The sequence below is a fragment of the Peromyscus californicus genome, unplaced genomic scaffold (genome assembly GCF_007827085.1).
Source record: "Peromyscus californicus insignis strain IS unplaced genomic scaffold, ASM782708v3 Scaffold_12__1_contigs__length_115047231, whole genome shotgun sequence".
Taxonomy (NCBI): Eukaryota; Metazoa; Chordata; class Mammalia; order Rodentia; family Cricetidae; genus Peromyscus; species Peromyscus californicus.
Genome location: NW_026294413.1, coordinates 48,589,341 through 48,616,705, shown reverse-complemented (window position 1 = coordinate 48,616,705; position 27,365 = coordinate 48,589,341). Strand labels below are relative to the sequence as shown.

At 46.7% G+C, this 27,365-nt stretch overlaps 1 long non-coding RNA gene across 2 annotated transcripts; it reads left to right on the top strand.

The window, feature by feature from the left end:
* The first annotated feature begins 341 nt into the window (after positions 1-341).
* Positions 342-26,423, top strand: LOC128107161 (uncharacterized). Of its 2 annotated transcripts, XR_008216988.1 has the most exons (5): positions 342-703; positions 23,504-23,831; positions 24,282-24,454; positions 25,598-25,805; positions 25,906-26,423. It is a non-coding gene; the product is annotated as an uncharacterized LOC128107161 (long non-coding RNA). The 2 variants fall into 2 exon arrangements; XR_008216987.1 differs by having other exon boundaries at positions 25,598-26,423.
* Positions 26,424-27,365: the final 942 nt, after the last annotated feature.

Here is a 27,365-nt window from a genome sequence, read left to right as displayed (position 1 = left end):
GTCTTTGTGCCAAAGAAGGGGACTTGAGACTCTGGAGAACCACACCATCCAATATGAAAATCAGTGGCCAGCCACTTGTGGCAGATAGCTCATAGAGTGTGCCTCCCCTGAGCTGAAATACACAGGCAGACACATCACTGTGGATTTCAAAGACTTACTTGGCTAAGAAGACTAAAAATCTCTAACAATTTGATATGGATTAGTGTGGTGAAATGATAATATTTTTAGCAGACTGAGTTATATAAGAGATATTATTAAAGTCACTTGAAATTGCTTCATTTTAATTCTTCAGTGCCTGGAGAATTTTAAATTGCATGTGTACCTCTCAGACTTTCTTTTTTGAAACAAGGACTCTGTTGTGCTAGAATTATAGGCTTGTGCATGCTACCACACGTGGTTGTATGCAGTGGTGGAAGCTCCGTGATTGTAAGGCATGCACTCTATCAACCAAACTACAAGCCCGTAAGACACCATTGCGTAGTAATTCTCTGTTTGGTTGTGGGATAGGGCCTGGGCATGGGAGTCTCTTATCACCCCAGGAAAGCTTTTGGAACCTTGGAAGACTCTGGGACCATATTGATCAGGAGAGGGGCTCCTGCCTTGTTTGTCATGCACTGGGCAGGAGGAAATGCCAGCAGCTCCGGAAGTCACAGTAGAATTAGCCCACAACCTGCACCATTTGGAATGTCCTAACAGACAAATGGTAGGTGGAAAATTGGTTTTAAGGAACTAAATGAAAATTGTTTGAGATCTTTGGATTTTTATTATATGTATGGATGTGTGTGTGTGTGTGTGTGTGTGTGTGTGTGTGTGTGTGTGTGCAGGTGTCTACAAAAGCCAGAGGAGGATATTGAACCTGTGGCACTAGAGTTACAGGTGGTTGTGAGCCTTCTGATGTGGGTGCTGGGAACCAAACTTGGTTCTCTGCAAGAGCAGCAAGTGCTCTTAGCCATTGGGCCATCTCTCTGGCCCTTAATTAACTAAATCTTTACCATATTCTATTTTATACATAAACACAAAGTTTTCTCCCTTTTTCATTTTCACAAGCTAAAACTCGAGGATCATCACAGTTCTGGAAATCAAGGAAGGCTTTGCAATTTATTTTGTCTGAAATATCCCCGAGTTTTAGGAATTCTCAGCAGTGCTGGCCACACTGCTGTTTGAGTTGCCAGCACACGACGTGGCTGTCACGCTTGCAGCCCCACCGAGGGTTACACTCTCTCAGTCACTGTGTCTTCTGGTGCAGCTGTGGGTGAACACGTTGACACGGCATTTAATATAAACCATTTATTCTTAATCTCAGTTGAGACTTTACGTTGTTTTTAAAATTATACACATACGTAAATTACACTACTGCAAAATGTTGTTTATTCATTTTGAGACGTCTCTATATGTACCCCAACTTGCCTAGAACTTGTTATGTAGCCCAGGCTGTCCTCAACTTTCTTTTCTTTTTTTTTTTTTTTTTGATTTTTTAAAATTTATTTATTTTTCTATTATCAGCTTGATACAGTATGAAGTCTTATCTTAATAGTGAAATGTTTCATTGAGGCTTGCTCAGTAATTGAGTAAAACCAAAACTTATTATAAGTCACAGTCATCCTAGGGTCTCCCCTGCCATATAGCCTCCCTGGTTCTGTGGGTTGCAGCCTGATTGTTCTCTGCTTTATATCTAGAATCCACTTATGAGTGAGTACATACCATGTTTGTCCTTCTGGGTTTGGGTTACCTCACTCAGGATGATTTTTTCTAGTTCCATCCATTTGCCTGCAAATTTCATGCTGTCATTGTTTTTTTTTCTGCTGAGTAGTACTCCATTGTGTATATGTACCACATTTTCTTAAACTTTGTCCTCAACTTTCTGATGGAAAAGAGTTCTCACGAGAGTTCATGTTTCTACAGCAAAGGTCCTGTTCATGCGCTCTATTCGCAGCCCGCCGCTGCTCACACATGCACACACTCTCTGCAGCTGAACCTATGGAAATGTTTCCCTGTGCGCTGCACTTCTTCACCCTCTTTCCTTATCACACAACTGTGCCTGCCCATGCACAGCTTCTTCCCTGAAGGAAGGACACCAAGTGAGTAGGAGCTACACACACACATACACACACACTCAACACATGCAAGCGCTCCTATACATACACACATACATGTATTTACATGCATGCATGCACCTACACACATATTCACACACATAAACACACACCTCTGGATACAGATGCACACATGCACCACATGGATACACACAACACAGCCTCCACCCCTTGCCCAGAGCATGGCTCTACATACACACATGCACACACATGCAGACACACGTATCTAGGATCAGGGTCTTTGTTCCGTTCTCTGACTCCTTCGTAAGTAACCAAATGAATGCAGATGAGGTGGAGTTGCCAGACTTCGGGAGTTAACGCTGACAGACACACTGGGATTGATTGGCACAAAGAGAACACAAAATTTGAAAAGGTCTTTGAACCCTCAAACTTTTGGACACTGTAAACAGAAGCTACTTGTCCAACAAGATGAAGGGACATCAAGCTTCACTGAGAGTGAGTCCCAGGTGTCAAGTCCCAGCAGAGAATTCCCACTCGTACTGAGCGGACTTCAGAATTCCTCTGTGCTGTGACTCCCTCGTTACTGTTACCATTGTGAACAGCAGTGGTTCTTCAGCATCGCCTGCCTGGCCTCACCGCTGTATGCTGGGGTGGGGAGTGCATGAACGGCTAACCCCCGTGCTTCAGGGTGTCAGGATTGAGAGAAACTGCTGGAGGAGCAGCAAGGAGCCTTGTCCACACTAAAGCAGATGACAAGATCCTGGAATCTGAGTTGGCTTTGGGGAAGTAATGAGATGATGTTTTGGGGGACACCGAGAGAAAGGTGAATGCTTTGTCTGTTTTTCACAGGATGGGTATGAATCGTAAGCTGTGGAAACCAGCCTCTACTGTGGCCCTCTGTTCCCCCTGTCTCCTGATGTTTAACTTTGGTGTTCTCTACCTCACTGGGTCAGAGCAGTGACTTCCCACTGTGTTTGACCAGGGGGACATAAGAGCCAGGACTGCAGGGAGGGAAAGAAGAGAAGGTCGTAGGGCTGGGGGATGGCTCGGTTGGTAGAGTGTTTGCTCTCCAAGCACAGGTCTCTCCATGTTCAGGTCCAAGTACTGAGGAAGACGTGATAGGCTCTGCCCTGGGCCTCTGTCACAAGCCAGCCTAGCCAAACTGGTGAGTTCCATATTAAGTGCGGAGATTCTGTCTCAAAAAGTACATTGGAGAGTGTGACCCAGGAAGTGTTGTCCTTTTAATAATTGTTGTTGCCTTTTAAGTCATGGCTGTCCGAATCAGCAACTGCAACTCCGCCACTACCAGCTGCGGTTCTGTTCCCCTCAGGCTCCAACTCTTGCAAAGCTACCAAAGGACCTTATCTAAATCTCTATCCCTCTAAAGAACTCAAGATTCAAAGGTTAAGGTGGAATTCTGCTCTTCAGAGAGGCTGAATAGCAAGTAGATCACCTCCTCTCCTTGCTCACGTCCTCCAAAAAGGCCTCATGCTTCTCCTCGGCCCTCCTTAAAATCCCTTTCTCACCTGGCTCCTGCCTACGACTTCCTGTCAGTTATTGCTGACTCAGCCTCCTGACCACAGGTGAATTTTATTTAATCAAACACATCTTTGCATCACTAAACAAATGTTCCAGAGCATACAAAAAAGTAACACACCTTGAAATAATGTTCTACAACGAGGAAGACATGTGATGTTGCTCCCTGGCCTGTGCACACCACAGATGTGCTCACATGGGTACCCATATACACACATACAAGATGGAGGTCTTTGCTCTCTGGCTTCTCCTGTGGCTGTGCATTTGGAAGTGGTGGGATTCATCTCCCTGAGTCCACATCTGCTTCTCCCACTAACTGTCTGAGCCCCTGCATGGTCTTCCCTGAGTCCCAGGCTGTGGCCCGCCTTCCTTACCCTGTCTCCCCACACCTCAGGATGTAGCCTCTTCATCAAACTGTGTGCACTTTCCCTAGCCATCACCCCATCCAGACTGAGCCCCTTATCCTGAGACATGCCCCTGAGGTCCATGCTCTGCCTTTGTCTGGGGTAATTCATGTACCGTATACCATGCCTCACAAGTTCCAACCCAGCAATCATTTCTAGGGGGTCTTGCCCAAACTCTCACACTTAAGCCTAAGTAAGACTCTCTTGCCTTATTTCCTTATTCTATGAAAACATTTGGTTTATAAATTAGGTTCTCCATGTTTGAAGGCGAAGAAAAACACTGCTGTCTCAAGGCCCGAGGCAAGTGACATTCCCTCTGACTCCCAGGAGGGTCAATTGTCTATTTAGGCCTTCAACTGAAACCACAAGGCCCACCTATTCAGGAGCCTGCCCTCTGGTCCACTCACTGTATCAATTTAAATGCTAAACTCATAGAAAACTACCTTTAGAGAAACACCCAGAATGGTTAAATGTTTGGTCCCCGGCCCCAAGTCCCAGCCAAATAGACACATAAAATTAGCCACCCTGGGTGCACAGGAATATGTACCCACTAAATGTTGGCTTTTCCTGAGGCCCAGAGTGAAGTGCAACTAATATGGAATGCTGGCTGAGTGGATTACGGTGCTGGACCTGGCCAGAGGATGCCACCTCCTCAGCAATGCCCAGTTCTCTCTTCATCCAGTCACTCATCTATTTCCTGACCCTAAAGTGTTCATGCTGCGGTGTGGGCCCATTCAGTCTCACGCAGTCCTTTTAGAATGTGCTAGCATACCCCCTGGCCTCTACCAACCCAAAGGCTAGAAATGTCCTCTGAAGTGTGAATCTATTTAGTCTTATCAATAAAAACCAGGAGTCAAATATTGGGGTAATAACCTGAAAGATCAGAGAAGCGGAGGAGCGGCCACCAGTGACTTCTTACCTCTCCAGACCCTCTGACCGAATGCGGGCCAAGATCCTGTCTCCACCTCCCGACTGTGCTGGGATCAAAGTTGTAAGCCCCCCAGAAGGGTTGAGATTAAAGATGGGCACCACCACTGCCAGGCTCAATGGTTAACTGGTGACTAGCTCTGCCCTCTGATCTCCAGGCAAGCTTTATTTGCCAAAACATAAAACCAAATATCACACAATAGTCCTCGGACAGCATCTAAGGCCTATAGCAGAGGTTGTCCCACTCTGGGATAGCCCACCGCCTGATGTCTCCACCAATGAGTTTGAAACGTGCCTTGATTTATAGCTTTGTTCTATATCTATAAAAACTTCCTGAAGCTGTCACCATGTTAGAACGTGGGATTTGAGCTAACCTGAAACTGTGTCCTTGGGCCGTGGTCACGCATATTTGGCTCTAGAGTAAAAATCCTTCTTATTCTCTTTGAGGTGATTGCTCGGCTTTTATGTTGACACCACACAGACTGGGCAGTGGCCGCTTCGCTCTTTAGACAGCTCTTAGCAGCAAGCTGACTCTCACAGACATCTGGTTTCTGCTAAATCAGGAGTTGGCATCCCCATGCCACGGTCTGAACCCTGCTCTTGGTCTATTTTTGCCTCTGGAGCATGGCCAGCCCTGCATTTCCGAGGACTGTGGCTGCTATCCTAAGGTGGCGCCGTTGAATGGCTGCTACAGAGACTGTTCGAGCCCTCAGAGCCTAGAAAATGCTCTGTCTGGTGCTTCCTAGAAAAGCTGGCCAGCTCACACGAAGTCCCCCGGGGCAGATGCAGTTATCATTATTTTCACAATGCATAATCCACAGTGCAGGAACACACAGTCCGCTGACTAATGCAACTATCTCACTCCAGGTCTCGGGAGTAAGGAGAGCAACGGGGATTCGCAGCTGCACTCTGGAGCAAAGGCCAGTGTTGTGAGCTTTCTGTTCTAGCAGTTTTGACAGTTTCACAGTGTGGACTGGACCCACCCACTGAGTCAGCATGACTTGGGGTTTGGAGGAAATGATAACCCCTGGTCCTATCCTATACCTCTGCAATCTGAAAACTCTGAGAACAACACATCCATGTTTCCCTAAGCACTCTAGGGGATCCTGAGCCCTGAACAGTTGGGAACTCACTACCCAGTGCATCTTCCAACAAGCCTAGTGTCTCATTTCCTTAAAATCTTAAGATTCATTATTTTAAAGGAGAGTGGGGGGAGCAGTGGTGTGTGTGTGTGTGTGTGTGTGTGTGTGTGTGTGTGTGTGTGTGTGCAATGATGAACCTTGGTTCAGAACAGCCAAACACAGGACACAGTTCTATGTGGTGGATTCTTTTCCTCTCAGGGAGGGAGAGGTAGCCACTGGAGGCGTGTTCTCTGAAAGTGCTTGTTGGGCTCCATGTCTTGGAGAACTCAATGAGGGGAAGTACTTGACCCTCAGAACTGGAGCAAACACTCTGCACGAGGCCCATGAACCGGACACTTGACTGAGCATGGGCTTTAGAGTTTCTGGTGCTGGGTGAAGGCTGAGTTTCATTCACAGTGGGGATTTTGATCTCATTCCAAAAGCAATCAGAATGCTCACAAACTGTGCACATGCAAGAAACAGAGATGGAAAGGGTCCTGTGAGCAGGAAGCCTTCTGGCAGGGAGACAACAGCCTTTAGGGTGTGGCTTCAGCCCATCAGGTTGCCTCCTTCCACCTACTCAGCCCCTCACCAGGCTCACAGCCTGCTGGCACAGTCAGCCAAGGTCATTGTGCCTCCCCTCCACCCCCTGTCTAAAGCCAGAGATGCCCCTCCCAGGCTATTCTCAAATTCACTCTGTTTAAACAAAGACACAAGGCCTTGGCTTTTCATGAGAACCCATTTCCTGACTATGCTAGACTTCATCCAGAAGACTCTCCCTTTCCTCATTCACTTAGAGGAGTTTAGGACAGTTAAGGATGGGGCAGCTCACAGGGGACTCCGATCCTGATCTTGAAAACCCAGTGTCCTTGGATCTCCAAGCAGGAAAGTATAGGATTGTGTAGCCTGAAGGGTCCTTGGGGAAGGGGAAGCAGGAAGAGGCAGCCCTTCGACCTGGGCAAAGTGTGAAGTAGGGGCAGCCTTGGAATGATGGAGTGAATGACCTGGATGAAGCGATGCCAATTAGGAAGGAAGACAGGGAAGCTGCCCGCAGGAGGCAGGTCCTGAGGGGCAGGAACACCCACCAGCATCAGAGTCACACAACTCCAGGAGCCAGGTAAGGCTGCATCTGTGAATGTCCCTCGTGAATTGTGCAGAGCACAGCTGTGCTGACTCACAGAACAGCTCTGAGAAGTACTAGTTTGGCTTATAAAGTTCCAGAAATAGACCTGGAAAATGGAAAGGCTAATTCAAGTATGAGACTTGCTTGCGTGTGTGTGTGTGTGTGTGTGTGTGTGTGTGTGTGTGTGTGTGTGTGTGTGTGTGCATGTGAATGAAAAAAGCATAATAAAAGTAAGATGAGCGCCCAGGCGTTTGTGCAGGCCTGCATTATTAATAGCCGAGGCCCTGCCTTGGAGCCGGCAACCTAATCGAGGCTTTAAGAAGGCATTTTGCATAAGCAGGTCAAAGGCAAGGGGCAGGAAGATGCCAGTCTGAGACCGGAGTTTCTCCCTGGCGCCTGTGGTTCTCTTCTTTAACCGGAAGGAGGAATCAGGAGGCCCCTGCGTTCCCATCCAGCCCCGCTTCACCTCCACATCAATATTCTCCATCAATTTCCTTCCAATGCCCTCCCAAATAAGATGCTATCAGCTGTAGTCAATTTCATGTAGACGTGTGAGGAAATGAGACCCCGGGTTTACTGGAAATGATGCAGGTAGTGTTTCCCAAACTTCAGTGGACTCAGAATCCCCAGAGCACTCGAGAATATACCAATAGCCCAAACCCAGAGTCTCTGGAGCGAAGGGGGTTTGTTTTGTTTGTTTGTTTGTTTGTTTACTGAGACAGGATTTCTCTGTGTAACAGCCCTGGCTGTCCTAGAACTCGCTTTGTACACCAGGTTGGCCTGGAACTCGAAGAGATCCACCTGCCTCTGCCTCCTCAGTGCTGGAGTTAAAGGTGTTTTGTTGTTGTTTTGTTTTGAGGCTGGGTCTCCTGTAGCCCAGGCCAACCTTGAACTTGCTAAACGTTGGAAGATGACCTTGCTTCTCCTTCCTGTGTGGAATTGCAGGTGTATATGGCCAGGGTTTTTGTGTCTAACAAACTCCCAGGTCATGCTGATGCTCCGGCTCCAGGGTCACAGGTGAGAACTTTAGACCATAGAACAAGTTTAAGAAACTTCACTTTGGGTCCAGATTGTCCGTGAGTGGGTTCCCTTCTTACCTTGCACCCTGTGTGACCCGGAACAAGTTACGTGTATGAGTTGACTAGTGTTACTATACTAAAATGCTTGAGGCAATTACCTTACAAGGAGAAAAATCTTAGTGTGCTCATAGCTTTGGAAGTTCAAAGGCTTGGTGTCTGCGATGGCTCAGTTCTGGTGAGCAAAAGAGAGAAGGAGAGAGGAGAGAGAGGAGGAAGAGAGGAGAGAAGAAAGGGGAAGGAAGAGAAAGAAGAAAGGCAAGAGGGGAGAGGAAAGAGAAGAGAGGGGGGCAGGGAGAACATGCGTGGGACGCCATAATTCCCTGTGAAGTCATGTCCCCATGACCGGAAGACCTCCCACTCAGCCCCACCTCTTTCAGGTTCAACCACTTCCCAATAGCCCTGCCCTAGGAACTAAGGCTTCAGCATGCGAACCCCGGGGAACACTCAGCATTCAAACCCGTTACCCAAACTCTGTACCTGTCAGCATCTTGAAAACGAGGTTTGGCTGAGATTAAATCCACTAAGAAAACACATACAGTTCAATCCGCGGAACCCAGTGAACATGCCTTTGCTTTTCCCACTTCACCTTTGAAGAGGAGGCAGGATCCGGGAGGCAAAGCACAGTGATGAGGGGCAGGGGGGAGTGTGTGGGGCCAGGGGCCTCCTTCCTGTCTCAGCCACCTGTTGGCTGTGACTGCAATCCTCTAGTCCGTTCACAACCTTTGTACTCTCTATGGTGCTGCTGTGGTCTCATCAGGCAAAGCCAGGAAGCATGAACACTGTCGGCCCCTGCAACAGCTCTGTTCCGGCACTTTCTGGCAGGATGCTGGCCGGCACCTCACCCAGGCCCTGACTTTCTTTTTCTAGAAGCTTCTGTTTTCTTTCTGGAAACAGAGGATAGAGACTCTTCCCACCTCAGAGGTCTTGGGTTTCTTCCATATTCAAATCTGGGTGTTTTCCCCACATTAAAATAACAACAACAACAACCCAGGCAACAGGTACAGAGTAGGACAGGGTCTTGACCTGGAGTGTCAAGTCTCAGCTCCCACGGAGTTTTGGGACAGGGTGAGACCATGAACACACTCGAAATCCAGGTAGCCGTGCTGAGACTCATGTCTGGTGTTTGGAGAAAGTGGGGATCAACAAGAATGATAGTTGTGGTGTCCAGGAGAGGGGCCTGGAGACACCAGGCCATGAAAGCCCATCCTATTAAGGGGTGAGGATGTAAGGTGGCCGTTCTTATCTCCTCTCTCCTCTCTCCCTGTCTTGCCTTGCTTAGATGGATGACCACCTGACATTTAGCCTCTCCTATGAGCACACTAGTTAACCTGGTCACTCAGGGCTGGAGGTCTGACAGGCATGATCGCACTGTAATCAAGCAGAGTCTCCCACCTCTGAAGGGAGTAGAGGGTCAGAAGGCTGAAAACAGGCCTGCGACAGTCCCCACGCTGGCAGCAACGTCTTGCCTTTCATGCTGGCCTTTCTGTTCATCCCAGAGAAGAGATATTCTTTGCTCTTGTTTTCTTTCCAATTCATTTTCACATCAATATCCTCATCGATGGGGCTAGAGATGCCCACAGCCACAAAGGTTGTCATCATGAATCTCTTTCTGCTTCAGTCAACCCAAAGCCAGATTCCAGGGAACACTGTAAATTGCAGCCGGGTGACAGACACAACACAAGCATGTCACAAACCTCATGAGCTCAATGACGAGCAGAAGCAGGCTGGAAATTAATATGTCATGCACATGTCCCTGGCTTGTCTGCTTTTCTGATTTAACCACATTTAGACATTCATCTGTACTAGATAGTCTTTCAGACACTAAATGGGCCTTTTGGGATTGTCAATGTCTTTGAATGGAGCATTCCATGCCGAGCCCCCTCACGTAAAAGAGAAGTTTGAAGGCTTTGCAATGGGAAAGATGGTGAAAGACAGTCCCTGTCCCAAATCTTACTCTCTGCTACCAGACTTGAAAGTTCACAATTGAAGGTATTAGTTGGAATATGACCCTGAGTATGACCTCAAGTTCAAAAACCAGGTTATAAATCAGCTACATAACCCAAAGGTAGGTGGTTGACCAGTTCCCCATCCCCCCTCTACTTTTCCAGTTTTTTCTTTCTTTACTATTTCCAGAGTGACCACCATGTAGGACCGACCCCCAGAGCTCTGAGATGCCAACCCCAGGCCCAGGCTGCAGTGGCTCCATGACATGGCATGCCCACTTAGGAAGTATGGGATGTGTGAGACCAGTCCTCTAGAAGGGGACCCTTAACTCCCACTGTGTGAATCCCCAAAGGAAAAAATTCCACTGCATTCTCTATTTGGTTTTATCAGCTTAGAACACCCTTCAGGCCCAAGTCCAGAAAAAAGAGAGTCATTGGTCAGCCATCCCAGAAGGAGCATATCATATCGGTGTGACCGAATTGAAAAGTGTTTAGGACATTAGTGCAGCACCCCACGCCTCTGGTATTCCAGGATATTTATGTCTTGAGAGATCAGCCTAATCAATGAATCGGTCCTTTGATGGATTCCTAATACAGTGGCATTATAGGGAGGTGGGGAAAGGGAGGAGACTGGACCTATTTGTAGGTCACGATCCTTGGAAGCTGGGTCTTGCATGGTATCTTTCCGTAGCACCTTTTCACTGCTTCCTGCTCACCAAGTGGTTAGGAACAGCCTCTCCCACACACTCCTGCCACCATGCAGTTTCACCCAAGCACACGAGGACCAAGCGACCATCAACTGAACAGTCCAAAAGCATGAGCCAAAGGGAATCTTTCCTCCTCTTAAGTTGCTTTTCTCGGGGATTTGGTCACAGGAATTGTCTTGGTTCTTCTCTTGCTGTGGTGAAATGCCCTGAAGAAAAGTAACAAGAGCAAGTAGGATGTATTTGCGGTCAGAGTTGAAAGGTGTAGTCCATCTTGATGAAGAATCCATGGCGGCAGGAGCTTGAGGCAGCCGGTCACCTTGCACCCCTCGTCAAGAAACAGAAAGTGATGAATGTTTGAGTCTAGCTCATTTTTTTCATTTTTATTCTATCTAGACCTCAGACTGTGGACTAGCGAAGCCGCACCTCAAAAAACCTAATCAAGATAATCCCTCACAGGCTGGGTCAAAGGTTAAACCTCATCCAAAAAGTCCCTTCGAGGTGTGCCTTGCTGGAGGCTTGTGATTCCAAGGCAAACAAGCGCAGGGAACAGCTTAGCTTCCTGGGACTCTGCCTGGCTTGGACTGTGCACACTCCTCTTGTAATAATGCTCTTGGCAGCCTCAGACCTTTACCTACACATCCTGTACACACAACCCCACTCCAAACAGTGCACTTAGCAACCTGTTAGCAACCTAGCACCCCCATGTGCATCAAGCTCCACAAACGTCTCTCTCTGGACAATGGAATAAGTCTCTCTTCCCTTAATGACCATCAAACTCAGACAGATTCTATTAAATCTGTTGGGGGTGGGGTGGGAGTGGGATCCAGCCTAGAATGGTTTTGGGTGGATGAGCAATAAAACAAACTCTGTACTCTAACCGAACTTTTAGAGAGATCTCCTATCGCCATCGTATTTGGCATGAATATGATTAAAATCAGATGCATCATGGGAAGGGACATATGGAGTAGAAAAAAGGTTATATAACTTAATCTGCCAATCAACATAAAAAACTACTCATGCTCCCCTTCTCTTGAATCCCATAAAAGGAAGCCACAAACAATAACCAGGAGCCCTTGAGGGTCTTCACTCATGTGACCCTGGTGACTCTTGACTATATATCTGACCTGGTCCATCACATTGCTTTGAATAAACTATCCTTGCTATTTTGTAGATACGTGAGTCCTTATTCCAATCCTCTGAATAAGAGACCAAGGACTGGGGAGCTCCCAAACCAGAGTAGGATCATGGGTAACGATCTGAGATCCTGTCATGTCGACAGTACTAACCACAGGAGTGATACAAGATGCTATCATAGGGCTCCTCCACCTGCTGCTAGGAAAGGAAAACCAGTTTAAGGCCACTGTTAGGTGAGCCTTCCACTTGTAACAAACACTGAGAGAATCAGCCTGGAAGGAACTTGCAGTTTCAGAACCTCCAGCCATGCTTGGTTGACCCTACTGCTTTTGAGCCCATGGCAGCACAGCGCCTCATGGTGGGAGCACACAGAGGAGCAGCCCCCCCCTCCCGGAAGTGAAAAGAGAGGAAGAGGAAGGGCTAGAGTCTCCTTGTTCCTTTCAAAGACCCGAAGACTTCCCACTAGGCATCGCTTCTTAGAGACTGTACCACCTTCCGCTATCACCATGTGGGGGACCAAGCCTTTCAGGACTGGGCCTCTGGAGAACAGATCCAAGCTAGAGCAGCCATACAGTTGGTCTTCAAGAAGAAGGCCAAGGCTGCCTTCAAGCTCCTCTGTGATTGTATGGATAGCTTTCCCTCTGCAACACCTGCCCCTCCCCCACCTTCCCCACTACATTCAACAGCCTCCTAAATAACAACATGAAACTCCCTAAGCACAGGAGGAAGGATGGGAACTCAATTCTTCATGCATTACCTACTCAATGACTTTTTGAGGTCAGTTCTGTTGTCCCATTTTAAAGATGCTGAAACTGAGACCTACCGTGGTTGAATGATTTGCCAAGGTGAGCAAGAATGTAAGTTCAAAACTGGGCAAAACTATGCTTCCAGCTTCTGGGGTCTTTCCCCAGAATCCACATATTTAACCTCTGCGTTGCGATTCTCAAGCCTGAGTGGATGTCGTTGTCTCTTGGAGTCTGATGGAACTAAGGTTAGGAGTTTCTGATCAGTAATTCTGGCTTGGGCCTTGAGAACTGGCATTAATAACAAGTTCCCTGTTGCTGCCGGTGGTGATAGGATCCCCTGTGTCATTGGTGACCCCAGCTAATGAGTAACCCCCACCAACAGCTCCTTCTAAAGCAATAGAGGGAATTTTGCCAATATATCCACAAAATAATATTTTTTGTAAAATTAAAAAATATAAAACATTTGTACATTATTTTCCTCCCATATATTTCTTACAAGTGTGTAAACTTTGGGGTCCTCAAATCCTGGATCTGCCTCCATCCTATCATCTTTTTCTAGTCACATTTCTCCTCTTGTCTCAGATCCCATCTACCTCATGTTAACAGCTACCCCCACTCCAGTGGCTCTTAAGTCTGTGTTTATATCCACAGAAACAATATGTCTGTAGGTTCCCAATAGAAAAGGGACTAAAGATGTTTCCTGCATTAAAGTAGTTGCCCCAGACATCAGGACACCCTGGTGGGAGTTTGATCTTAGGGAATGTCATCTATATCCTCTGTAGGGATGTAGGAGAGACAGTGGAGACTTCTGAAGTCTCAGATGGGAGCCCAGCCATGGGCATCCTTTCTTTAGGGAGGAATGATAATGGAATAGAAGCCCTTTCTATCTGTTGCTCCAGGCCAGTCACTGGCAGGGCTCAATAGCACCCAGCAAGTCTGTAAGCATGGGGTTTGGGACAGACAGGAGAAGAAGGCAGGAAATGGAGCCATTGCCTTTTTGTTATGATGATGATAATGATGAGTGTGTGTGTGTGTGTGTGTGTGTGTGTGTGTGTGTGTGTGTGTACATGTACAGGTGTGAACATGCCACAGTATGCATGTAGAGGTCAGAGCACAACTTTCAGGCATTGATTCTTTCCTTCCACCATGGGGTCAGGAGATTGAACTCAGGTTGGCAGATCTGAGTGGCACACATTTTCATCCGCTGAGCCATCTCACAGGCGCAAATCTGACATTTTCCGAGTGATGTAGATTCTGGAAGATCGCTGACTCCCATTGTGGGCCAGGCTGGAGACCAGCACTGTTCAACAGGACTGTAATTAGAACCACAGTTGTAATCTTATATTTTCTTCCACCACATTAAAAAGCTGAACTTAATTTTGCTTACAGAACTTAATAATATATTTCATCAAACATTCAAATATTGTGCAATCACTGTATAAGCAGCGGGAAAACAAGGAATGAACCGTTTTTACATTTTTCATGGCATTTCATTTGAAATGCAACATCTGCCCACTAGCATACCTCAGTCCTGATACTAAACTGGATTCCATCAACAGATGGAGTAAAATGTGTTCTGAACAAAACAGCAGGGTTCTGTGAGATGAGAGATGTTTTCTGCTGCTTGGTTTTTAAGCTCATACAGAAAAATTAAATGAAGATTTCAGACCCTCTATTGAACTAATTCTACTCACATATAGTTGGAGAATTAAACTAATGGACAGCTCGGGTTCAGGCATGTACCATCAGTTACACAGAGATAGAACTTCTCCGTCCCTGAGGTATGGTGGCAGCAACCATTGCCATTGCAGATATGATAGGAAGGATGAGGGAGAGGGGTTTGGCACTTGGAGCAAAGCAAAAGGAGAAAACCCAGGTAGTTGGGCCAATATAGACTCTCGGGTCCCTAGAAAGTTCCTTTTCAGCTGTGTTCCCTGATGGAGTGTATGGCACATGCACAACTCTTTGGAGTCGGAACCCTCTGCTTTCCAGAAACTCCTGAAGGGAGGGTGTCTCTTCTGCACTAACATAGCCACTGAGCCTGACACATGCCTGTCATCGGAGGTCTCTGTACGGGAGGGGTAAATAAAAAAGCTGCTACTGAAGCATTGAGGGGGTGGAGGACCTGGAACTGCCCCCACCCATAAGCAAATCAGCCCAAACACATTGTTAATACCTGAGTGAGCCACTATGTTAGTATGTGGCTGGCCACTTAGCTAAAATCAGGACCACCAATTTGGGTATGTTGTCTCCATCTCACAAGCATCAGAAGGTGATGGTATCTTCTGAAGTCCAAACTCCCCTAGAGCATGACTTTTTCTTTTGTTTGTCTGTTTTTGTTTGTTCAAGACAGGGTTTCTCTGTAGTGCTGGCCATCCTGGACCAGGCTGGCCTCACTCAAACTCAGTGATTTGCCTGCCTCTGTCTCTGCTGGGATTAAAGGGGTGCACCACCACCGCCCAGCATAAGCTTGAGTGTTTCTGTGGCTAGTAACCTTTGAGACCACATGCCTTTCTTTGAAGATTCTGCTTTTTGGGTCCCTCTTTTTAGTTTCCTCCAGATATAGGGACAATGTGGTACCTGAAGTCAATCTTAATGAGTGATGGAAGGACAACCCCTAGGGGACAGTTTTTACTAATGCATAAAAAGAACTCACATCCTTACCTTCAAAGAAACTCATGTAAAGACAAACCAACCAACCAAAACTGAAGACAAAACAAAGCCAAGGCACTCATTAGAAAAGCATTCAGATTTCCCACAGCTCCAGACACGAGTGTGCTGTCCACTGCCACAGCTGGAACCCAGACTCCAGAGTACCAGGCTGACTCTTCTCAGGCCATCTCCTCTTTGTCTACTCATTTGCATGGGCCTCCTTTGGGGGGGGGGTCTGCTTCTGATTCCTATCCTTGCACACTTTCTGGGTTGCGTGGTCAACTGATTTCCTATCTATCCATATCAGGCACCAGAAGTGACAGTGGGTTCCAGATGGTTGTTTTCTGGTTGTACCTCTGAGTGACAGACGACTGGGCAAAAGTTTTATGTACCTCATCCTCCTGCCCACCCCAGGTCCTGCTGCAGTAGAAGACTCTAGCTGTTTTCTTCTCCAACAGGCTCTGGTATCTCTCCTGTAACAGCCATGGCTTGGATTAGGAGGCTGCCTAAGAACCTGGTCCATCCCTACAGCACTGACATGATTCTTACTGCTCCAACAAACCATCCAATCTACTTTAAGTTAATTAATTAACATCTCCAAGTGTTCTTGTCATTGCTTCATCTGTCTTCCACAGCTTTGAAAAATTTAGTATTGTACAAGCTATTGTCATGCTATCATTTGCCTATCAGAGATTGACAGCAAGACCTCATTGCCGATGAAACCATGCACTTCAGTCACAGGATTTGGAGAAATCAAATTGGTACTGACCAGGAAGCTTCCTCCCTGTTGGCTAGGCTTCTGTAGTATTAAAGGGAGCTATGCAGGCTTTTGGGGTAAAAGGATTATAAGCAATCTTACCCAGCCATGAATCTTACAAGCTACAATAAATACTAGCATGGCAAGAGATGCTCATGGATGTGATAGTGGTACAAATGTTTTAGGGGTAACCAACTGCTTTCTGATTAGATTAAGACAGGAGGAGGAAATTTACACTTACTACTGTAAATCTGGTTGAAAACCCATGGTTGGGGAGTTGATAGGCTCCAGTGATAAACTCACTTCTTTTTTTTCTAAAGAGACATAGTATCAAATAGCCCTCTAAGTTCGTATCTCTATACCCATAGATTAGTGTAGCTCTCAGACCTCACTGAAGAAGTTCCTTTGTGCAGAAGCTCACAGCAGAGATTAAGTATTTGTGAAGTGCTCAGTCATGAATGGGACATCTATTCTACATTCTGTTCTCACAAGGCTCAGGGAACATCTTGAAAGGGGAAGAAATGATTGTAAAAGCTAAGGGTTAGGGTGACCTGGAGTGAAACGGTGTCTTCTGGACATAACAGAACCTCTCCACTCATGAACTCTCAGTAGGCGTGATTGTCTGTACAAAACCTGCAAAGAGCAAGCCGTCAACATTCCAACAAGGAGGACCGGGGAGCTCATGTGTCCCCACCTCTCGCTGAGGAGCTAGTGACAGTTAACAGCCTTTGGGAGAAGAGTCGCTTTTCTTTAAGGTTATGGCCCCTAGTAGGTTGATGGCCCCACACCAGTGAGTCCGTGGGTTACACAAACTGGATTGGGACAAATATATAGAGGAGAGAAAGAAAGAAAGAAAGAAAGAAAGAAAGAAAGAAAGAAAGGAAGGAAGGAAGGAAGGAAGAAAGGAAGGAAGAAAGAAAGAAAGAAAGAAAGAAAGAAAGAGAAAGAAAGAAAGAAAGGAAGGAAGGAAGGAAGGAAGAGAGAGAGAGAGAGAGAGAGAGAGAGAGAGAGAGAGAGAGAGAGAGAAAGAAAGAAAGAAAGAAAGAAAGAAAGAAAGAAAGAAAGAAAAGACACGAAGTTGGGAGCAGTGGTGAGGGGAGGGTGAATCTGGAGAGAGTTACAGTGGAGTAGTGTGGGTAAATACGATCAAAATGCATTGTATGCCGTATGAAATTCTCTAAAAACTAATAAGACATTATATCATTCTAAAAAGCTAGTAGAGAAATCAGTATTTATGTGTGCACAATGCTTTAACCTTCAGCAGAAAGCAAGAAGATAAACAAAGATGCCAACCTAGAACAGTTATTAATGGAAATATGATATGTGTATTGAAGGCATGCTAAAATGTGGAGTCTTGGAGCATTCGTGGCATAATTCTACTCAGATTAAAAAATATTTCTACTTTTTAGTGGCTCAAATAATTTCTTTTTAATATTTTGAGACATTTTCACTCTGCCACCCAGGCTGGCCTGGAGCTCACTATATAGCCAAGGATAGCTCTCCTGGACTTGGATTACAGGAGTGAACCACAACATCTTTTTGCAAATGGTTGATAGTTTATAGTTGTGTAACATTTCATCACAGACTAATAGTCGATTAGATCTATTTTACAGCATTTTACACTTTGGGGTCCACATCCGGGTCTCCAGAACCCACGCAAAAGCTGGGTGTGGATGTGTGTACCCACAACTATAGGGCTGTGGGGGGCGGAGACGATGGACGGTCGCTGGGTTTGCTGAACACCAACCAGCCTAGCTTCAAGTCCATTAAGAGACCTCTAGCAGGACACTTGAAGTCCTCTCCTGCACACACACACACACACACACACACACACACACACACACACACACACGAGTGCACACAACACTTACATTTTCCTGCCACCTTGTCTGCTGAGGTAAGGGCTCATCCAGCATCCAGAACTGTCCGTGGACCAGAATGACTGAAGCATAAATAAATACCTATAAAAATAGATATATAGTTCTCATGTTTACAAATGTGAACCCAAGAACCTTGCAGTCCTCCCAAACATGCAATCTTCCCGATAAAAACAAACAGCTGCACTTTGCCTGCTGAGTGACTCACTCCTGTTCCTCAGTCCTCACAGAGAGACTATAGCACAATCAGTAACTCTCAAATGATAGGTCTCTACTGTTTCCATGGGCCCATGATGGACATTGAGGAGTTGACACCCCATAAGGAAGCTGAACTCTTGATCTGTGATCATACTGATAACTGTCTTTCCATTAAGATGTTGAAGGCTGTTGGATGTTCTTCGGATGACAGTGATGATTTCTAAATACTGGTGTCTTCTGGTGTAAAAAATGCTGGGGGGTGATGGGTCGAGGGGGAGAAAGAGAGAGCAGAGGATCCTAGCCTCTCTGGCTCCAGATAACATTGATGCTACTGTTCTGATGTTCTAATAGAAGCTTGCCAGGGACTTGGCAGAATTGCCTGGTATGGTGGATGCAGTTTTGTTATTTGTATTTCTATGGATTACAGCTCAACAGAGGAAAATAAGACCTGATCCTGGACCAGAATTTGACCCACCCTGGGGTTGGAGCAAAAAGGTGAGGCCACTAGTCACGGCCAGGAAGGCATTGCCTGTACCCTTTCCACCTTGGTTGCTGCGACAGGAAAACCAGCATTCAGGCCAGAGAAAGTGACTCGGCCCAGAAAGTTAGTGGCAGGCCCAGAACCAGGGTATGGCTGCAAGGGCATTCTACCAAGATGACCGCTAAGACAGGATCAGCTCCAGAGCATCAGGAAGGTGTGGTGTGTCCATCATCTCTTCCTTTTCTTGGTCAAGTACACACCCTCCTCCAAAGTGGACCCCCTCCTCCAAATTAATCTCAATGGCTCAATCTCTCTCTCTGTGTGTCTCTCTCTCTCCTGTGTGTCTCTTTCTCGTGTGTGTGGTCCTCCGTCTCTCTCCAGTTTAGGTCACCGTTTCCCTGGGCGGTTACTGCAGTCTGCTCTTTATTGCTGTGATGAAATGCTAACCAAATCCAACACAGGGGAGGAAAGGATTCATCCAGCTATAACTTCTGGGTCACCAGTCATCACTGAGGGAAGTCAGGGCAGGAACCTGGAGGCAGGAACTCAAGCAGAGACCGTGAAGAACCCCTGCGTCCTGGCTTGCTCCCCATGGCTTTCTCAGCTTTCTTCTGTAGACAGCTCAGGTCCACCTGCCCAGAGGGGGCACTGCCCACAGCGGTGTTTCTTCTTCATGACCCACTTACATATTCATAAAGAACCAGGACCTGGGGAGTCCGTGAGCAGTCAGCATGGGGGAGCAATGACCAGAGGGAAGCAGAGCTGTGAAGAATTAGAGCGCTAAAGGAGGAGTGAGGGGAGATGTGACCGACTGATACTGCAGAGACCAAGAGGACCCTGACTGGGGACTTGGGGACTTAAGAATCAGAAGATAGGAGATGTGGAGAGAAGAGATTTTGATTCTGGCAGAGTTAAAAAGAGCGAAGCTAGGCTGAAAAGGGAGAAGAGAAGGAGGGGAGGAAGCTAGTGTTGGTGAAGTGTGTCTTAAAACATGGCTCACAGACACAGCTGGGTCTCCACTTGTGTGGCTCCCACGCTTGTGGCCTCAACCACAGTATGCGGCAATAAATTGGGTATATAATAAACATGTACGGACCTTTTTTTCCCTTGTCATGATTTGCTAAATAAGACACAGCAATAGGTATTTACCTAGCAGTGCATTGTGTTAGGTGGTATATGTGATCGACTGGTGATTTTAAGTGTGGAAAATTTGCCTATGTTATATCAAGTGCTGTCTGTGCTAATCAGGGTTCTAAAAGAACAGAACATATAGGATGAGTATATACTACAAAGGGAGTTTATTACATTGGCTGACATGTTAGTTGATTTCACATCCAATCAAGATGATAGCTTAAAGTTAGCCATCACAATGGCATTTTCCATAGCACACTTGAGTATTTCTGGGTTTTGGAATTGGAGGTTCCTGGGACCAATCTCCCAAGGGTATCTTTTTACATTAACTAACTAACTAACTAATTAATTAATTAATGAGACAGGGTCTCCTGTATTCCAGACTGGTCCCAAACTTCCTGTGTATCTGAGGATGACCTTGAACCTCTCATCCTCTGGACTTCACCTCTGAGTATTGGGATTATGGGTATACACCACCATGCCCAGTTTATGTGGTGCTAGACATAAAACCTAGGGATCCACGCTTGGCAGGCAGGCCTCATTCTACCAACTGAGACACTCTCCCAAACCACACTTTCAAGGACATCCAGGGACAACTGAGTAAACTAGTGTCACCACATGTCAAGAGCTTTAAAATGCACAGCTCTTATCCTAGGATTTCATTTCTAGGCATGTTGTATAGAGGAAGATTTTGACAGAAAGCTGTTTATAACACTATAATTGTGAGGGGGTGGAGAAACCTATGTCAATGTTCAATACAGGGTATCAAACATGAAATTCTATTTAACCATTAACATGATGGAGAACATTTAAACCCCTAAGATTACAATATTATTTTAAGCCATATTTGGGGCTTAAATATAAGTATAAAACTATATTCTGAATGAGCCAAACTTATAAAAATCAAAAATTAGAATGACTCTAGCTGTGTGTATGTCTATTTATACATATATCCATCTACCTGCCATCTAGTCATCTAACCCAATAGACAAAGAAACTCAGAGGGAAGCCTGCTAAGATATGAGTATTTAGTAGTTATCTCTTCACTGTGGGCTTGTGGGTAATATAAAAGTATTTTTCTATGTTCTCCAAATTTCTATAGTAATTATGAATCAAGCTTATAATTAAGAAAACAAACTTTTTAATGCTATTTTTTGTTTTTCTTTTTGACATGGGATCTCAATATGTAGCTCAGGCTGGTTTGGAACCTGACTCAATCTCTCTGATGCTGGGGTCACAGGCATTCCCCGGTATGACAGATAAAATGGGATCATAGGTATCCCCCACCATGACAGGGATGCTGGAGTCACAGGCATCCTCCACCATGACAGGGATGCTGGAGTCACAGGCATCCTCCACCATGACAGGGATGCTGGAGTCACAGGTATCCCCCACCATGACAGGGATGCTGGAGTCACAGGCATCCCCCACCATGACAGGGATGCTGGAGTCACAGGCATCCTCCACCATGACAGGGATGCTGGAGTCACAGGCATCCTCCACCATGACAGGGATGCTGGAGTCACAGGCATCCCCCACCATGACAGGGATGCTGGAGTCACAGGCATCCCCCACCATGACAGGGATGCTGGAGTCACAGGCATCCTCCACCATGACAGGGATGCTGGAGTCACAGGCATCCCCCACCATGACAGGGATGCTGGAGTCACAGGCATCCCCCACCATGACGGGGATGCTGGAGTCACAGGCATCCCCCACCATGACAGGGATGCTGGAGTCACAGGCATCCCCCACCATGACAGGGATGCTGGAGTCACAGGCATCCTCCACCATGACAGGGATGCTGGAGTCACAGGCATCCTCCACCATGACAGGGATGCTGGAGTCACAGGTATCCCCCACCATGACAGGGATGCTGGAGTCACAGGCATCCTCCACCATGACAGGGATGCTGGAGTCACAGGCATCCTCCACCATGATAGACTCAAAGTTGCTTTTACAATGGCATGAGCTGGTGGTAAGAAAGGAGAAATAAGGAAAGAAGACTAACTTTAAAAGAGGGGGTAGTCTATGAGCACTTGTGTGTGCATCTGAGTGTATGTATTTTCACCACACCAGTGCAGGTGCCAGAAGAGGGTATCAGATCCTCTGGAACTAGATTTATAGAGATTGTGAGATGTCTGATGTGGGTGCTGGGAACTGAACTTGGGTTGTCTGCAAGAGTAGCAAGGGCTCTTCACCACCAACCCATCTCTCCAGCTCCAAAGATTGACTTTCATGAAGTTTAACAGTGAAGAATTGAGGAGAAGGAGTGATCAACCAAGGAGCAGCCAGTGCAGGAAGGCTTGATTTGGGGTTAATTTTAAAGACCCAGTACAATATTCCACACGTGTAGGCAGAGAATGCAATAAGGGTGAAGCCCAAGACTCAAGGCAGAAAAACAAATGAAAATTACAAGGAATTCAAGGGACCCAGGAAATCCAGTCAGCAGCACAGGGGGACTGGTTTTAGAGCAAAGCTCGGAGTGAGCTCATGTGACCTGGCCCCACTCAGATGCAGAACCCAGCTAGGCAGCCTTGGTGCTCCTGGCAGGATAAGGTGCCTCTTGCTGGTCTTGCATATTCAAAGGGGCCAGGACCTCCCCTGCCTTCTCATGGGAACACCTTCCAGCTACTAGCTCTGGCCCTCTTTTCCTTTGCAACATCGTCATGTGAGACCCAAGGACATGGAATGTGACTGACTTCAAGCCTAGGCGCTTTGCCTGTGGCTCTGGTGTGGGTCTGGGTGGAACCCAGAAGAACAGTACCCATTCACAGTTCCTTCTTCCTTAGTTCCTATTCAGTCTGGTGGCTGGTAATCCCAGCTACTTGGAAGGCTGAGATGGGAAGATCGAAAGATCAAGGCCTGCCTGGACTACAGAGTGAAGTTCAAGGCTAGCCTAGGAAACTTTGATTCTGTCTTAAAATCAGAAAAGTCAAAAGAGGGCTGGGGAGATATAGCCCAGAGAGGTACAGCTTGCCTTGCACACTTCAGGGGCTAGGTCCAATCCCTGTCACCAAGACAACAAACAAAGGCACAGATCTCCCAGGGCTGAGAGCCTAGTGCCTTGTACTTTTGACCCCTCCCTCAGCATGCTTCAGCCTCACTTCAGTGGCTCCTGTGGCATCTCTGTTTCCAGCCTCTCTCAGCTGGTGGCCTCCGGTTGTAATCATCTCTGTAAGGAATGACAAAATCCCCGTCAGCTCTCCAGGCTTCAACTGCTCTCCTCTCCTCATCCCCTTTGGCTTCTCCTCTGTGACTGTGCTGTTCCCCAACCCCCCCTCACACTTCCCCCAGGGTCCATTGTCCCTGTCCAGGAGAATCTCTGACCCTCTTGCTTGTTTTCAGCTTTCTCCTGGAGTCTTGCCCTGACCTTTGTCCTGCCTGAATAGATTGCAAATATTTACATCTCTAGGTGACCTGCAGAATCCTGAGAAGAGAGGGCCAGGGTTCAATTTGTCCTATATCCCCTCACATCTGACCCGACTCTGGGAGAGTGTCCTTAAGGGTTTGTTGAGGGAAGAAGTGATGCCCTCAGCGTGGTGTACCAGTCAAGGGAGTGGGAGTCAGCCCTAACGTCTGCTCTAGGCATGATACGGTGTCTGAAGTGCTTTTGCGATGTTATTTCCGTAGGTCTCAGAGCTACACGGGCAGGAGGAAGAGCAGGAGGATATTAATATCCTCCTAGATAATGAAACAGGCTCATTGGAAGGGACCCAGTCAGAACACAGTGAGCAACATCCCCTGTCAAACTCCAAAGGCCTGCAGACACGGGAGACATCATTACATCCCCTCCCCAGTGGAACTGCCTAGAGATTGAAAAAAAGCCACCCACCGAGGACGCTCTGTGTCATCTCCGCATCTCTGAACACGCACTTTTCGTCTTCACAGCCTGATGAAGGTCCTTGCAGGCGGAAACTGGGTCATCCATCTTTCTGCAGTCTACAGTTCTTGGCAAGTCGTAAGTATTTTGTAAATATTTACTGACTTTAATTATCCATCAGATTATTTGTTGATTTATTAAGTTAAGCTCTGATGGTGAATTTTCTGGAATCAGAGTAAGAATTATTTTTGAGCAGATGGCCCATTCCCGGTGCCCATCAAATTAGACTAGATGGGTCATTTTCTAAGCATGGGACCAGCCCTGAGGCTATAGATAGAACAAATTCAAATTCATGATGAATTCATTAAAAATTCCAGGACAAGAAATCTTTCAGGGGCACTAATGACATCCCCATTTAAGACTAAATTAATTCTGTACGGTTTAAATGTTATTACAGTAAAGCGCAAACGAACGTAATTGTGACGAGGCTCCGCTTCTGAAAGGGACCCCTTAAGCCAGTCAATCATCACAGCCCAGTTATTCATTAGCATGATTTGACATCTCCTATGTTATGCGGCTTTTTTTCAGTTCGCATCGGCAACGTATTTATGGAGAACTTCCTCGAACACACGGGATGGCCGTATAAAGGACGGAGAGAGAAGCAACCAGGTGTGACTACAGCTCCACTGAGCCTCACCAGTCCAACTCGGATGTGACCACCAGTGGCTCCTGCATCCCCCGGGAGCTTATTACAAGTGCAGGTGCTCGGAGACTTCCTGCATCAGGACCTCAGTTTAACAACGTCCCCTAGGGACCTGTATGATCATTATTACAATTGGAGGAGGAAATCATGGCCGTGTAACTGAAGAGAGGCCAGTCAAATGAGATAACTGCAGAGCAAGGGGAAGCCTTCTCAGTGAGGTCTACCACTACCCCAGTACACCCAACTCCAAAATCTCCCACTGTACCACCCTCATCTTATTGCCCTGCACAACTTTCTTCCGTACTGTTTATCACTTTGGGCCTATACGACATTCTACACTACATATTTATTGTGTATGCAGTTCGCTCTGTCTGTCTCCTGCTAGAATTTAAGTCCATAAAATCTTTGCCCACTTATTTAGTGCAAACCCCAAGTGTTTACAGATTTAAGCTCTTCAGGGGCCCATATACGATGTCCCTCTGTCTTCTAGCAGTGTGAGGCTAGCCAAGTGCAGAATACAACCTTCTCAATAACTGGATGAAGATAGGGAGGGGCAGGCCACTGAGAGTCTGACCTCGCTCCAGTGAGTCTATAGATAACACAAATTGGACATTTTTTTTTTTTTTTTTTTTGGCTGGGGCAGGTACAAGGGTTGGGGAGGTGGACAGGTGTGGGAGGCCAGCTCCCACTTTTTAAAAATGTTCCTATGAGGAGGAGAGAGGGATAAGAAACTTTTAGATAGAAAGATAGCAAAGAGGAGAAAGACAGAAACACAGGATAGCTTCAGGAGGACCTGGATCAAAACCCACTGGCCCCTTCTGTCTCTTCAAAAGAGCTTTTTATAACAATGCCAAGGGGCGAGGCCAAAGACCTCCTCCTTGCTAGATCAAAGCAACTGCACAGCCAAGTGCAGACCCTTCCAAACACCTGGTAACCACGCCCGTGGTCAAATCATCCCCTTATGCAGCCCTGCTGGGGAAAGCAAACTTAAGATTCTTGGACCCTGAGAAAGTTCTCACTAGGAAACCTCTGTGAGTCTCTGCAGATGGGCAAGTACTGGGAAGGAAATGTGATGGGGGTGTATGATGTGAAATCCTCAAAGAATCAATGAAACTATTATGTTGGGGAAAAAAGAACTTTAAAATGGGCATGAAGATAATGATAAATGATAAAAGCAATATCCTTATTACGCTCCCTTTAGTAAAGCAAAGACTGGCAATGGGAGCTGCCACAGGATCACACTATCATCAGTAGTGATGGCCACAGGATCACACTATCATCAGCAGTGATGGCCACAGGATCACACTATCATCAGCAGTGATGGCGGCAGCTAGTGATCTGTGCTGTCACCACACTGTGGAGTCTGCTGAATTCTAAGGTGATCAGAGGGATGATCTGGCTCCTTTCAGGTAGGGGATACCCACACACTGTCTCTTTTCTTTTCCCTTCTTTTGCTGGCCACCTGCTCCATCTTTATTTTCTCTATTTCCATTTTCCCTCACCTCGCAGGTTCCCGTGCTTCATCCAACCTCCTATGAACACGTGACCTTAGTGCTTCTCACCGCCCTGCCTTCCAGACAGCAATCGCAATTGACTGAAACTTGGATGTGCTATTTTATAGTCACGAGAACGTGTGAAACTGGCCTCATTTACCGCTCCCCCCAAATTACCATACTTCCTGCTTATGTGTGTGCCTTGCACAGCTGTTCCCATTTGCAGAGGCCATCACAATGCTCAGAAGATAATCAGAGAAGCTTCTTAAGAACAACATGCAGCCGTTCGGGGAGGGAAAGGAAACAAGCAGAAATCAGTGCCCGTGCTGAACTGGAGTGGTAATGAGCTCAGACGGGAACCCTGCTGGGACCTCCTCCGCCAACCCACACAGCTGGGAGGTTTGCGGTTTACACAACCCGGTTAGTGATGCTCTGCGTTTGGCTGCTGAACAGGCACGGGCCCTCCTCACCATGCAAGCCATTTCCTGAATGTGTCTTTGGTAGAGGGAATTAAACTGCTAACTTGTTACTTGCTCCTCCAGGGTTTCATGACTTTATCTGACCTCTAGTGCTGCCATCATTGCTTAGGCATAGAAAGATCACATTTAGGCTGATTAGCTTCCTTTAAGTCTCCAGGCAGTGTTCAGTCCAGTCTCATTACTTCTTTTCCCCAAAGTTAAAAGCAAAGTTATCAGTACCCAACTTGAGTATAAAACAGCAGACACCAGGAGACTGGAGAGACAGCGGGGTGGCGGCAAGTGTTCCCTGCTGTCCTCCAGGACCCAGTTTGGGCTCTCAGCACCACACCTGGAACTCAAGTACCAGAGGATCCAGCGCCCTCTTCTGGAGTCTGTGGGGACCTGCATCACACATGCACAGCTGCACAGACATACACATGCACACATGATTAAAAACAAAGGAAATCTTTAAAACATAATTTATCAAATGATAAGCCCAGTGTGAGTCATGAAGACCACTGTCTCTTTCCTTTAGAACATTCACTAGTAAAATTCAACCACCGCCTGAAACCCACCACCCTGCTTACCAGTTGTTGGTTCTCAAACCTGCTTTGCCATTCCGATCTTCCCCGGATGTTGTTCGACCTCATTCACATGGTGTTTCTAACCTGTGCTTTTTAGAGTCGCTTGCTTTTCAGGCTGCGCAGTGTTTGGTTGGTCACTCGAGTGCACTTTTGAGCTCTAGGTGAGCATTTGACTGTAAAGATATATTCGAGCTATTTAATAATTTTACTTAGCAACAGTGCAGGTGGTTCCGGGGGGGAATTCCCAGTGTTTCTCAGTTCTGTTTTCCAGGTCAGCTCTATAGTTAGTAGAGACTATGAAGTGGAGGATGTGTCACGAGACCCCGTCTCCAGACTCTTGGTCATTTAATCAGGACACAGACACTCACGCTTCCTGGGAAACACCTGTGGCATGAAGAGGTGGCCATTGCTGCACTGCTGTCACCCGCCAGCTT